A 14,392-nucleotide genomic window follows, 5' to 3' on the forward strand; every position below is an offset into this window, starting at 1 on the left:
CCCTCAGCGTGAAGGAAGAGTGTCCCTCCTAGCCAAGGCCACAGTTTATTGAGGTTGTTCAAAGTATGTTTTGGGCATGATTGTTGGGTTGCTGTAGGTTACAGTGGGAGCCCTAACCAGTGACCAAAACACTGCCCATAAATAGAAGTGTTGAAGTATGTATTCTTCTCCATTAGTGACTTGTGTTGGGTCATTGCTTTGACTTGTTTTGGATCAGGATGATAGGAGAGGTCTCTTCAGATATCTTGATGAGAAGAAGCTCCTATAAACACAGATCAACATTGTACATGTTGATAACAACCTTGTGTGTATCCTAAGGCTGTGGAGTTTGTTGCTGGGCTAGGCCATAGGCCATAGCCAGCAGCTACAACAGTGTTGCAGCAATGGCACATGGGACAACAGTGTGGCAGCGTAGCGCAACAAGCACATGGGACAACAGTGTGGCAGCATAGTGCAACAAGCACATGGGACAACAATGTAGCAGCATAGTGCAACAATGGCACATGGGACAATAGTGTGGCAACATGGTGCAGCAATGGCACATGGGACAACAATGGTACATGATGCAGTATAGTGATGGGTATAGACATGATTAATGAAGCATGATGAGATGCAACATAGTGATGATGGGTGCAACATGGTGCAGCACGGTGAGGTGCAGCATGATGATGAGGAGCAGCACAATGATAGGTGCAGCAAGGCGATGGAGTCACCTTGGAGAATCAGTTGAAGCAACATGTCTTCAATTGAGTTCAACTACCTCATGTATCATCTTCTTAGAGATGATCTATGCTCTTGTTTAGATAAGTCAAAGTGTTGACTTCTATTGTATATGGACTCTCTCTCTCTCTCTCTTTGCTGAACTATTGAAGAACATATAAGAAGAATTGATCAAGGGTTTCCCCACATTGGGGTTTGTCCCTGCCTAGCGCTACATCTTGTGTCCTCTTGTCTTGGCTTGTCTTCTGCGATTTATGTTTATGTTCTATTTGCAATTTACTATTATGTTGATGTGATTGCTAATCTGGAAAAGATATTGAGCTAACTGTCAAAATTGAAATAAATTGCTCTAAGCATAGAACATACCTAAAATTAACACAAATCTGAGTCTTGAGGTGTAGACCCCACAACAGATAACTCATCACAGGTCACCTGAAGCTTCGTGAGGAATGGATCCACACGCTTCCCCTTCTGCATTTGAGCAGATCTCAGCTTTTGCTCCAAGTACATATTTTGCTGCTCGGAAGATACCTGATATAGCGTAGACAACGAATTCAACATCTCCTTAGCAGTCCCTCTGCTAGTGATATGACATACAACATGATCCTTCACTCCGTCGAGGATCATTCTTTTTGCCTTCGCCATTTCAGCTCGGTACTTCTTCAACGGATCTGCATTTGTAGGCACAATCTCCACGTCGTCGACATGTCTTAAGGGCATGCTCATCTAGAAGGAATGAAATTCTAGCCTTCCAGATAACATAGTTGGATGCTCTGTCCAACCTATCCCGATCCCTCAATCCACTGGTTACCATCTCTGCCACAAATGTCGAAAATCTTCTCTTTGCTTCTCACTGCTATTGCTCAGCCAATGAGAAAATAGACTTCTTGGCAAGAAGTCTTACTGAGGAAAAGGTGCCCTCAGCTTCTCCTCACGTTGGGGCTTTGGCGTTGCTCCATCTTCCCCTGCAAACTTTCGAACTGGGAGTCATTCCTCTCTCTCGACTCACTCAGAGAGAGACTACCTCGAAAATTAGCCCTTCGGCTAGGACTGCGCAAACCCTCTGGGGTTTCGAATTGCGACCTCCTGCAGCTTTTTCGATCTCCCTCTTCTGCTCAACGTTGGGTTCTCTGGCATTGTTTTTCTTGCTTCACCTGCATTAGCTTCGATATCATGTGAAAATTCGAGAATCCCACCAGAATCTATTACTGCAAAAATTGATTAAACTTCTCCTATTTGTTAATTACTGAAACAAATTATTTACTGCTTCCTACAACAAGTATCGAAGCTACTACAACTACAACCTTCACTTAATAAATTAATTTGCCCAAAACAAGAACAAAACAATAGAGAAAATACACACAAGTGAAAATATTTTTTGGACAAATGTCCCCGGAAAAACCCAATGCGGGAAAACCGGTGCAACAGCTCTGAGGGTTTTATATTATTAAGCAGTAGTTTCTGAATACAACTCTGGATGCCCTTATGGCAATCTAGTTACATAGAAATAAACTTGTAGAAAAACTTAGTGAGATTACCACACTCTACTCAGCAAGTCCTGTTTGATCCGGCAGCTGAACAAATTTTCCCCGACTATCTTTGTGCTGGCCCTGCGTTAGCCTCAAAGGCTTTGCGTCGGCTCTGCGATGGCTCTACTTGCCTCCTTGAGCTTTGACGTCAACCCTCCCAGCTTAGACGTCAATTCCCCGACAAATCTCAGACTTCTGCTGGAAGACTGCGCTGCTTTTGCGTGAGCCCTGTTGGCTTTGCGTTAAGCATTGCGTGGGCTCTTCTGGCCCAGCATCAACCCTTGGGTCTGCGCTGACTCCTCCTGTTGTTTCTCTGCCTCTCTGCTGCATATCTTGGGCTCTGGAGAAGATACTCCAACCCAACTATCCCTGCCCCTCACTGCAAAATCTCACTATTGAAATTCTCCCGGTAGCTCCTCTGCTTTGCTTCAGAAAATCGAACTTCTGAACTATCTCTGTGTGTTTTCCAAGTGACCCTCAAGCTTCCTTAAATAACCTTCTCGTTGACATTCAACGACCCAGATTAGAAGCTAATCAATGGCTAAGATCATCTGCTTGATCCTCGTCTTCTTCTAGAAATTACACCCACAATTTATATTAATACTCTGTAATTATTTTATTTTCCTAAGTTTAGACTTAGGGTCCCTTTAAAAATAATTAATTATTTTAATAAAACTGTTTCTAGGTGGAATTTCCCAAAACGCTTTCTGGGTTCTTTGGAATACATGTTCTCAAGCCTCCCTGAAAAATTTGAGATTTAGAGCACATCTGATGCTACTAGAAATCAACACTCTTCTCCCTCCTCTTGAGAGCCTTGTTGTTTTTGTGTATCCGGATGTTGCGGGACTCATCCATTTCTTCATCCTCATCATCTGATGATGGGGGTTCTGGGAATTGCCATCCTTTTTTCTTTTGTGGTCTCTTTGTTTTTTTCTTTGCTTGTTTGCATATATTTTGCAAGTGCCTTGTTTGATGGCAAACTCGACATCTAAAGGCTGTGTTTTTGAATTCTAACCAATGTGTCCACTTGAAGTCTTAATGTGTCAGGTGAATACAATCCAGAAGGCCTTTGCTTAAATCCATCTCCACACAAATACCGGCAAAAGTGAAGATCCCCTTGTCCATTCTTTCTCGATCCATCTTTAGGAACCTTCCCAAAGGGTTTCCAATGCCTTCTAGGATCTCGTGGTGCCAAAAAGGGAGCAGAAGGTTATGTAGCCTTACCCAAACTAGCGTTTTTGTAACCACCATTGAGTTTGCATCAAAACTGGGAAACCATAGGGTTACGAAGAGACCCACCCTTCCCACAACCATGGTCCTTCATTTATGACATGATTCAAGTCTTTTTCAGTATTAAACTGAACCACAAAAAAACCTTTTGCACACAGATAAATATCGCAATCTCTGGTCCAGTTGAGGTAGATCCACTCATTTAGATCTTCAGATTTGGGCCAGAAACCATTAAATTGACAAATGATAGCTTTTGCTTGTAAAATAGTAAAGAGACCACTTACTTCTGGTAATTCTATGGACAAATCTGGGGTTTTTCCCATCTTCTCTATAATGTACGGGCCTGGGATTGTCAGATTTGGGTTTTGTTTATCCTGTGTGGCAGCTTTCTGGTTGAAGGGAAAGTACCCCTAGAGTCCTTTGGGCTGAGACTCTACCAGACTGAAAATTGCTTATACAAAGAAACACACACACACAGCCATCTTTTTTACTTTTAAGCAAATTCTAATGTTTAGGGTACATACCTAAGGTCCTACGTCCGAGAAGACCGTTAGGGTGCAAACCCTTCTTGGAGTTCCCTTCTTCTTTCTCTGACCTGCAAGACAAACAAATCAAAGAACACAACAGTACATGTATAGAAGTTTATGTATAAATCATCTTTATGCTATAAAGTTAGTTATAAATAATCTTTAAGTAACTACTTTCATAAGAATTCACCACAAGAATCTCATAAGCATAAAGAAAGATTATTCGGGAACAAAGACGTGTTTCTTTATATATAAAGGCAAATAAAGTACATATATCGGAAAGATATCACCTGAACACCTTCAGCAGGCTCCAAGCAAGCTTCCTCCCGGATTCGTTCCAGCCTCCAGCCTTCAACAAGAGCTCCTTCCAAGTCTTACTCAATGATGATGTCAAGGATGAATGATCACCAATACACATGGAAACAAGGGTTTCCTATGCAAAATGGGGGAAGTGCAGGATGCACCAAGGACTTCAGACCTGGTCTAAGGGAAAAATCTCAGCATAATAATCTTGCTCTCCTTTCTCTCTCCCTTGGCCTTCCCTTTGATGTCTTTTTATACCCTCTCCAAAGTAGTTTTTTAGTTAGGAGTTGGTTGGGAACAGTTGGGCCACGGGCACTAACAGGTGATCCAGCAGGTAAACCCGCGATCACCGCCCGAAAAAGAGGAAATTATATTTTTTTTAAGTGTTTTAATAGATACACGCGGGTTGGGTATGACAGACCCGCGTGTACACGCGTTTAACACAGGGCAAAGTCGCGTACAGGGAATAAAACACTGTTTTTTAAATTTTTGGACCAGGTCTGGAAGGAGGGGTTGCCCTAGGCCATAAGTGCAGCATCACAAACCATAAGAGTGAGATTTGGAGCTATAACACTTTCCCTCTTAATGCATCCTTGAATGAGGCCGGACCCTTGTCTATCGAAGATGATCTAGTTGGTGTACTTGTTCTTGGGGCACCTTCTTGTAGTCTTAAATTCTGGATAATGGCAAAGTTCCTTTGAATACCATAGTCTTTCAAAAGGATTTCATCTTGCAACACTTTCCCGGAAAAAATCAAACTTTGTAATGAAGCAGGAATACCTGTGATATTTTGGGTATTTTGCTTCAGATCTGTCACTAGATCCGTTCCCCGGACCCTTAACAATATCGATTTTCCAGTAATGGTTTTGATAAAAACCTAAAACAAATCCTCCAGATATGGGTCTGCGCCTCTGCTGTCGACCCTAGAATTTTGTCCCCAGTTTAACTTAGTGCTGATTTGCTCTTCGTTTGATGGTTGAGAACAAAACCCCAAGTTGCATGGGACGTTGCTCTTCTTGGCCTTTGCTCTACCATTGCCATTAGTTACAACAACGATGATGCTGATCGATGCTCCTCCAGCGCTGATTGCAATGCCTTTAGTCTTGGATCCATTCGCCATTTGGTTGGGGGGTTCCATTGAAACGAGCCCATAGCTGATGGATTTTTGCTTTGCATGCAGCCCATAACCCTGGCTTAATTGTGGATTCGCTATTGCAGGGGCGTAACCTATCCCAAACAAAAAAATCGCATTGTCTACAACTCATCTCTTTGCCCATAGTCGGATTTGTGGATTTGGGCGAGAAGAAAGGGTGTACGCAGACTTTGAATCTGATTCCCCTGCGCATAACCGGATTTGGGATTTTTGCCATGAACTGTACACAGACTCTGAGGTTTTGAGAGAAACAACGCTAATACCTTTCACTTCTTGCATAACCAAACACGCGAAGCCATGGCCCGTAATCGAAGGCAACATGAGCTACTTTTACAGCCAAATCCACATCTTCTTTGTGAGCCTCTGATATGCTCGTTATCGCTTCCTTTGTTTGAGGATCGCTGGTCTCAAATGTTTTTCCTGAAACTGAATCTACAAAGTCTCCATTGATGAACAACTTCGTATATTTCACTTGCGGCAGAACTGTGTTTGAATTGGACGAAAGGGGCACCATATCTTTGCCCATTTGGTGCAACACTTAATAACACAAATGATCTATACTGCTTCACAAGTTGCTCCAATAACTGCTTAGTATTTAGCTTTTGATGTTGAAAGTGCTATTGAAGGTTGTTTTTTATACTTGCCCATGAAATAAATCCACTACTAAGAGTAAAAGCATAACCTATTGTATATTTTTTTTTTATCTGTATCACTTGCCTAGTTTGCATTTGAAAAACCTTTCTATATGAAGTTATCATTCTTCTCCATTACATTATGAAACTGTGAGGTAATTGTTATGGCAAAATCTATTAGGCTTAGTGCAAAGTCTCACTAGGCAACATAGGGCTTATAGAAACAATGAGATCAACCACCACTGTCACATCAGTGGCCTCTTTGTTGCGATTTATTGGTGAATGTTATCCATAAAAGCGGGGCTTCTTGGGCAAGTCTTAGAGGATAAATGATCTAGGGGTCCTTAGACAAATGATTTTCTAAGGGACTTGCAAATAGAATCACCTTAACAATTTCCAACAAATGAGGGCTTAATGGTGATAAAAGCTTACTAGTTATACGAGAAGGTACTGACAAAACCTTGTAGTTCATTATAAGAGTTAGCAGAGTTCAAGTACTCATTCCACCAACCCCAACAAGCTAAAGAAGGGTTGTTATAAGTTAGGGATAAGGAAAAGTATAGCACCCAAGAAATAGCCTATAAATGATAAGATCAACAAAGGATTAAAGGCTATCAAAGAGGTAAGCAAAGGATAAGGAAACTTTAGAATTTTTAATGGTTTCAAATGCATAAAAGTTAAAACAACAATAAATGTCTAGATATCAGCCCTATTTTTATGGGTTAAAAATGCTATTAATGTTTGATTTTGCCTCTTAACGTCTATTAAATGCAATTCCTACCAATAGGACAATAACATATAAGATGCAAAATTAGCATAAAATGCAAATTTAGACCAAACCCTAATCTTAGCTACCAAGAAATAAGGAAAAAGAGAGAAATAAACTTTGATCCTACAACTAGATTAGTGCCTCTATTCAATTGGGCAATGGAGTCAATTAGGGTGAGGTCAATGATAGAAGGACTTGGATGAAGAGGGTGGAAGCATAATTTACTTCTCTTAGAAACCCTAGCGACTTTTTTCATAGGAGATTTAAAATCAAAGGATGAATGTGACAAGTTTCTTTGATGGATTCTTGAAAGACAAATTTTGCACAAACATAGAAATAAGATTTCACGAAAGATCTTGCATTTTTTAATATGGCACAATAGGAACCCTAATTTCATAAAATAACATGCAAAATGGAAGAAAATGACAGTAAACTTACACCATTCAATTAAGAATCACTTCATCAATCCAAAGATAGTCTCTTCATGCAAAAATACCGCTCCCAAGACAATTCGCTCCATTAATCATCCATAGCGACCAAGAAAAAAAGACAAGGATGCTAATGCGCACTCACTCAAGGGAGAAGAGATGAGTGTGTATGATGATGAATAAGTGAAAATGATTTCACCAAGTCATTTTTCTCTAATTTACAACAAAAATCCCTATAAGTTTGCTTGAAGAATTCAACTTGGCTAAAAGGTCACAAGCCTACCTCAAGATAACGTTACAAAATGATAAAACATAAGAAATATATCATAAATCCTCGACACGTATGGGAGTAAAGGCTCTCTGACATGACATCATTCTCCAAAATGGGCATCTCCATCAAGCGAATAACAAAGTGGGTCCAAGAGTGCTCCTCACTCCAAGGGGCCTCATCAAAATACATGAGTACATCTCCAAGTAACATCTCCTCCACGAAGATATCATCATCAAGTAGGTTCATGTTGTGAAAATTCGGCTAACCCTGAATCCTATTGCAACGACTGATGTTATTTCTTCTATTTGTTAATTTAATTAAACAAATTATTTGCTGTTTGCTATGATAAATATTGGAACAAATACACTGCAACCTTCGCAAAACAAATACTGCGGAAGGAATAAAAATGTTGGAAGAAATAGATGCACACACACAAAATATGACACGATTATTTTTGGACCAGTGTCCTTGAAAAAACCCAACTCGGGAAAACCAGTGCAACAACTTAGGGTTTTATTATTATGCAGTAGTGAAAATTTGAGTACAAACTATGGATGCTCAAATTGGCTATCCAAACAGAGGAAAATTGGCAAAAATAACTAGTGAGGAAAATTCCTCACTCCACAGGTGATCCGACACTGACCTCAACTCGAAACTGAGCCGTCCCTTGCTACCTTTACGTAGTCTCCGTGTTAGCCTACGCAGTCACTGCGTCCCTCTAGCTCGGAACTGCATCACCTCTCACTGTCTCGTCAGCTGTTGTCTAGGAAACTGATTCTCTCGGCCTCTGGAACCTCTATCCAGCTTCTGGCACTGAGTCTCGACTTCTCCCCAGTAAAACAAAAATCTCATTGTCGCAATCTCTGCCTCTCTGCAATGTACTCGCCGGATTTGGAAAACTTCCTCCGGCTTCACTATCTCTGCCCCTCTCTCACTGCTTAGATCTCACTGAATCACTTCTGGCAACATACAACTGCTACTCTGGAAATCGATTTCTCAGCAAAATTGAACTCTGCAAGTGTTTTCTCCAAGCCCCATGACTTAATTAATACCCTTTAATTAATCATATTTCCTAAGTTTTGGCTTAGGAAATATTAAAAATTGATTAATTATTTTAATTAAGTCATCTCTAGGTAGAATTTCTAGAAACAATTTTTGGGTTTTGGGGAATACATGTATTTTAGCCTCTCCACCAAATTTTGTGGCTAGGACATATCCGATGCTACAAAAACTAACATTCCGTCTTAGTGAGGAATGTGTTCTAGTGTTGTTGCCCCTTGTAGCAACACCCTGTCTCTGCATCGTCTCCTGTTACGCTGCTGCCCACCAACCACTGCGCAACTCTGATATGTGATGCATCTATGCTGCTGCTGACTTTGCTGAACTGCTGCCAACACTGCATCTGTACTGCAACTCCCTCTCCATCTGTTGCTGCTGCAGCTGCAACATTTGCAACTGAAAAGCATCCTAAATATTGAATCAACTGTGATCAATATGATGCATCTGCTTCCCGAGTCTCTGGCTGCTGCTAGTATCTGCACTGTCACTGAGGTGTCTGCGTTGCTGCTGACTCTGCACTGTGCCAACTGCACTGCTGCTAACTCTGATTTGTGCTCCCCAACATCTGACTGCAACTAGACTCTTCATTTGTCACTATGGCATCTGACTGCATCTATTGCCATTGATCCATCCTGCTACTGAAAACTGTGGGCCCCCGTAGCAAGGTTCCGATCCAAGAGGTGGACCTCCTCAAGAATCCTACCCATCTGGCACACTGGAGTTTCATACTCCTCCTGGATTCGGTGCCCCACTATCTCCTTTTGAGCCTAGTCCTTGGTTGGGACCCTTCCTTTCTTTGCAACTCGTACTAGACAAATTGCACTTCCTCCAACCTCTGCCTTCGGCAGCTGGAAGTCGATCTGTTGCCCAGATCTGCATTCTGGCTAACTTGCACAACCTCCTTTGGCAATCTCATACGATCATCCCCGCAAAGCTACAAAATCTGTGAAACTCAAAAATGGAGAAAATAAACTCGAAAATCTCCCTCTTTCCCATTGCTCGGTTGTTGGACACTCCCTTCTGGAGTGAGAAGATCTGCTCACAACTATTGCTAATCTGCAACTAGAAAAATTAGATCCCTAAATCTCGAGATCCCTCGAGAGAAAATTTTCCTCTGTGTGTGCTCTTTCTTCCTCTTGACGCTATTATGCACCAGCAAACTTCTGCAAAATAATTGCATCCTAGCTGAAGATCTGGTTTGCAAGGAAAATATTGCTTCTCTCTCTGCCTCTGGTAATCTTTGATCTGGAAAATTTATTCTCTGTCGACTCTCTCAGAGAAATAAACTTTTCCTAAAAAATTTGACCCTCCTGGCCAAAGGGATTGCGCAGCCCCTGGGGTTTTGAACAGCTGCTTACGCAGTGCTTCGAAACTCCTTCTAGCCTGCAACTAAGCTCTCTCGCTGTGCTTTGATACCATGTGAAAATTCGGCTAACCCTAAATGCTATTGCAACAATTGATGTTATTTCTTCTATTTGTTAATTTAATTAAACAGATTATTTGTTGTGTGCTATGACAAATTTCGAGACAAATACACTGCAACCTTCAGAAAACAAATACTGCAGTAGGATAAAAGTGTTGGAAGAAATAGATGCACGCACACAAAATATGACATGGTTATTTTTGGATCAATATCCCCGGAAAAACCCAACTCGAGAAAACCGGTGCAACAATTGAGGGTTTTAATATTATGCAGTAGTGAAAATCTGAGTACAAACTATGGATGCCCAAACTGGCTATCCAAACAGAGGAAAACTGGCAAAAATAACTAGTGAGGAAAATTCCTCACTCCACAGGTGATCCGACACTGACCTCAGCTCGAAACTGAGTCGTCCCTTGCTACCTTTGCATAGTCTCTGCGTCAGCCTATGCAGTCACTGCGTCCCTCTAGCTCGGAACTGCGTCACCTCTCACTGTCTCGTCAGCTATTGTCTGGGAAACTGATTCTCCTAGCCTCTGGAACCTCTATCCAGCTTCTGGCACTGAGTCTCAACTTCTCCCCAGCAAAATGGAAATCTCCTCTAGAGGGCTCTGCGCTGCCTCACTGTGGCAATCTCTGCCTCTCTGCAATGTACTCGCCGGATCTGGAAAACTTCCTCCAGCTTCACTATCTCTGGCCCTCTCTCACTGCTTTGATCTCACTGATTCACTTCTGGCAACACACAACTGCTACTTTGGAAATCGATTTCTCAGCAAAATCGAACGTTGCAAGTGTTTTGTCCAACCTGATCGAGTTTCTTCTTATAATCTCTCGTTGAGGCATCAACAACCACAATTAAAACGTAATCGATGGCTAAGATTAACTAGAACTCCATCCAAGTATTTTTCTAGAAGATTCTCACCATGACTTAATTAATACCCTTTAATTAATCATATTTCCTAACTTTGGACTTAGGAAATATTAAAAACCGATTAATTAGTTTAATTAAGTCGTCTCTAGGTGGGATTTCCAGAAACGATTTCTGGGTTTTGGTGAATACATGTATTCTACCCTCTCCACCAAGTTTCGTGGATAGAACATATCCGATGCTACAAAAACTAAGATATGTCACTATCTTAAGGCATGTACGGGTGATGTGTGTTGATTTGGGGTAGCATCGGATGTGCTCTAGCCATGAAATTTGGTGGAGAGGTTGGGGCACATGAGATCTCCAATACCCAGAAAAGGTTTGGGTAGATTCTAAACAGTTCAGGCGATATTAAAATAATTAATATTTTTAATGGAGTCTCTAAGTCTAAACTTAGGGAAAATAAAATATTAATGTGTACTAATATGAAACTTTGTTAGAATGGTTCAAAAGACATGGATCAAGCCAAATCTAATCTTAGCCATTGATTAGGGACTTAATCTCAGCCGTTGATATGTCAGCAGGAAAAGTATAAGAGGAGGCTTGAGGGTCACTTGGAGAACACACTAGAGTGATCAATCATTCTATTCTCTAGAGCGGGGTTTGCTAAGAGAGATAGAATTAGTGATCGGGAGATGCAGCTGAGGGGCATTTGAGTACAAAGAGACAGAGAGGCAGAGATAGTGTCAGGAGAGCAGCGCAATAGCCAAGGTGAGTGACGCAGGGCCAACATGGGACAGAGGGGCTGACGCAGTCCAGAGAGAGGCTGCCGCTGGGGTTTTTGGGGCAGATTTGTGCTGAGTAGCTGCCAGAAGGATTATTTGGGGTTTCAGCCAGGAGATTTGTTAGAAACTGAGAGGTATTACTGCCAAGGAAATTCTTTGTTGGGTAGGCCAGTTTCAGCACCCAGATTGTACTCTGATATTGCTTAATAAGAAAACCCTCAGATAGCTGCACCGGTTTTCCACATTGGGGTTTTTCTGGGACATTGGTCCAAAAATAATGGTGTCATATGGTGTGATTGTTTCTGTTTCATTTAGTTGTTGATCGATAATATGTTGAGCATGCACTAGTGTTTATTTTCAGTATTTACATTGTAAATAACTTGTTAAGTAACATAACAAGTAGGTAGGAATAAATCAGATAAAGTGCATGGAGGGTTTCTAACTAAGTAGACTTAGAAACTTTGACATGGTATCAAAGCGTGATTACAGATCACAGGAGGACTAAGGACATTAGCCGAGCGGAGTAGTAGCTGCAGAAAATAGCTATCCCGAGGTGACAAAAGCTACTTCTAGTAGAGCAGCAACAAGGAAGGGTGACGCAGTGCCTGCGTCATCAAGGGTGAGTCGGGAAGAGGCAGCGCAAAAGCTAAGGAAGGCAAAGGGAGCCTCACGCAGAAGTTGGGAGGGCTGACGCAGTTGGCTAAGGAGGCCGGGTTGCTAGTGCTAGGATTGCGCAGAGCCTAGGAGCTCTCACCTTCAGGTTGCTGGGGTTTAGAAGGCTGTGGGAATATTACAGAGTGGAGTTGGTGAGGTACTGTAGTTAGAACAGTACCTAACAGAGCAAGGCCAAGAGGAGGGAGTTGCTGCCGAGGGTTTCTAGCCGAGTAACCCGGATCAGTGGTGCGATTGCACAAGACAATCAGAGTAAGGGGCATCTTGACAGCGACAAAAGGATTTCCAGGAGGGAAATCGGGACTCAGAGGGAGTTCAGAAGAGAACTTCCAGACGGGAAGTAGAGACTTGGAGGAGTCGAACAGAGAACTTCCAGGAGGGAAGTAGAAGAGCATCATGGCACTACACGGAGTAAGAGACCAGGATAGACTGGACGGAGCGTCGAACTTCGTAGTCTGGAAGGCCAGAATCTTATCCGTACTTGACAAAAATCGTGTCAAGAACTTCGCCTTGAAGGTAATAGCTATCCCAGTCGACCCCAATGATAATGACAAGTACGAGGAGGCAATGGCGAGGGCCAAGAGCATCATCCTTGACGGGGTCAAGGATCATGTAGTACCACATATTGCCGAGAAGGAAACGACATATGAGATGTGGGAGGCTCTCAAGAAATTGTACCAACATACTTCTGTGCAGAGAAGAATGCTACTTGAGAATCAGTTGAGGTCGTATCAGATGAATATGGGAGAATGATTGACAACTTCCTCAGAGGACTGAATGAGATCCGAGATCAGTTGACTGCTATAGAAGCCACGCCGGATCAGGAGTTGATGGTGAGGACAACCCTGAATGCTGTCTCAGAAGACTGGGAGGTATTTGTCCAGAGTATACTGGGCAGAGGGACTCTCCCACCTTGGGACGAGATGTGGGCGACTCTTCGCTAGGAAGAGATCAGACGGCAGTCGAAGACAGGTAGCAATAGCAAGGGGATCAAAGTCAAGCAGGAGGAGGAAGATGTTGCCCTAGCATCTGAGGGAAAGCAGGAAAAGCAGAAGAAGAAGGATCTCTCCAAGATCAAGTGCTTCCACTGTGGGGAGCTGGGTCATTATGCGACCCAGTGTCCAAGGAAGAAGAGTAAGGGAGAGTCTTCCGAGACTAAGACAGCGCCAGCAAGGGCAGAGAAGGAAGTTTTGACAGACGATGATTGTGCCATGAGTGCACACGCACCACTTGAGTGTAAGTGGGGAGACATCGAGCTGTAGTCAGGCGGATTACAGGCGATGAGGGGCAGGATCCTCGAGGTACCCAACCTCTTGGATTAGACCTTGCTACGGGAGACCTGAAGAGGAGTAGCAGGACTGGCTGAGTCGGGTAGAGATGGATGCAGATGAAGCGGAAGAGAGAGTTACAGTGCAAGACTCCCGTGACAACATGAGGCTAGCAAGCTGCAACAGTGCGAGAGGCACAGTGTTATTGCACTAGTGCAGGATGGTACAGAGAGGTGTGCAATGGTGCAAGATGCAAGGAGTTGTTGTAGCAGCGCAGAGGTCAGAGAGGGAGGACTTGTCAGCGACAGAGGGAGCTTCAGCATCAGTGGGTGTCTCTAGCCCAACAAGAAGGTCAGATTGGGAGATCAGTTACTTACTTCTTAGTAACTGAGTTGTAGTGCAGCATTGGGCAACACGATGTAACATGATGAGAGGAGGTGCAGTGTGGATGCAGTGCTGGGAGAAAGGACCAGCAATAGCACACATGCAGAGGGAGTTGTCGTACAGATGCAGCGGTGGCAAATCCATGGGCAACAGTATAGGATGCAACAGTGCAGAGGATGTTGGGCAGGAAGGCCTAGCATCAACACAGGTATCGATGCCGGATGATCAGAGCAATACTCAGTGAGGAGTATTGCTAGAGCACAGTCCTCGCTAAGAGGGAGTGTTGATTTGGGGTAGCATTGGATGTGCTCTAGCCATGAAATTTGGTGGAGAGGTTGGGGCACATGAGATCTCCAATACCCAGAAAAGGTTTG

At 42.8% G+C, this 14,392-nt stretch overlaps 1 protein-coding gene across 4 annotated transcripts in view; it reads left to right on the forward strand.

Annotated features, from left to right (window-relative positions):
• Positions 1 to 14,392, forward strand: part of F2KP (fructose-2,6-bisphosphatase) — a 420,497-nt gene that overhangs the window by 63,953 nt on the left and 342,152 nt on the right. The window lies entirely within an intron of this gene.

This window comes from Pinus tabuliformis, chromosome J (assembly GCF_031772625.1).
Source record: "Pinus tabuliformis cultivar Carrire ecotype Pingquan chromosome J, CPIR1, whole genome shotgun sequence".
Taxonomy (NCBI): Eukaryota; Viridiplantae; Streptophyta; class Pinopsida; order Pinales; family Pinaceae; genus Pinus; species Pinus tabuliformis.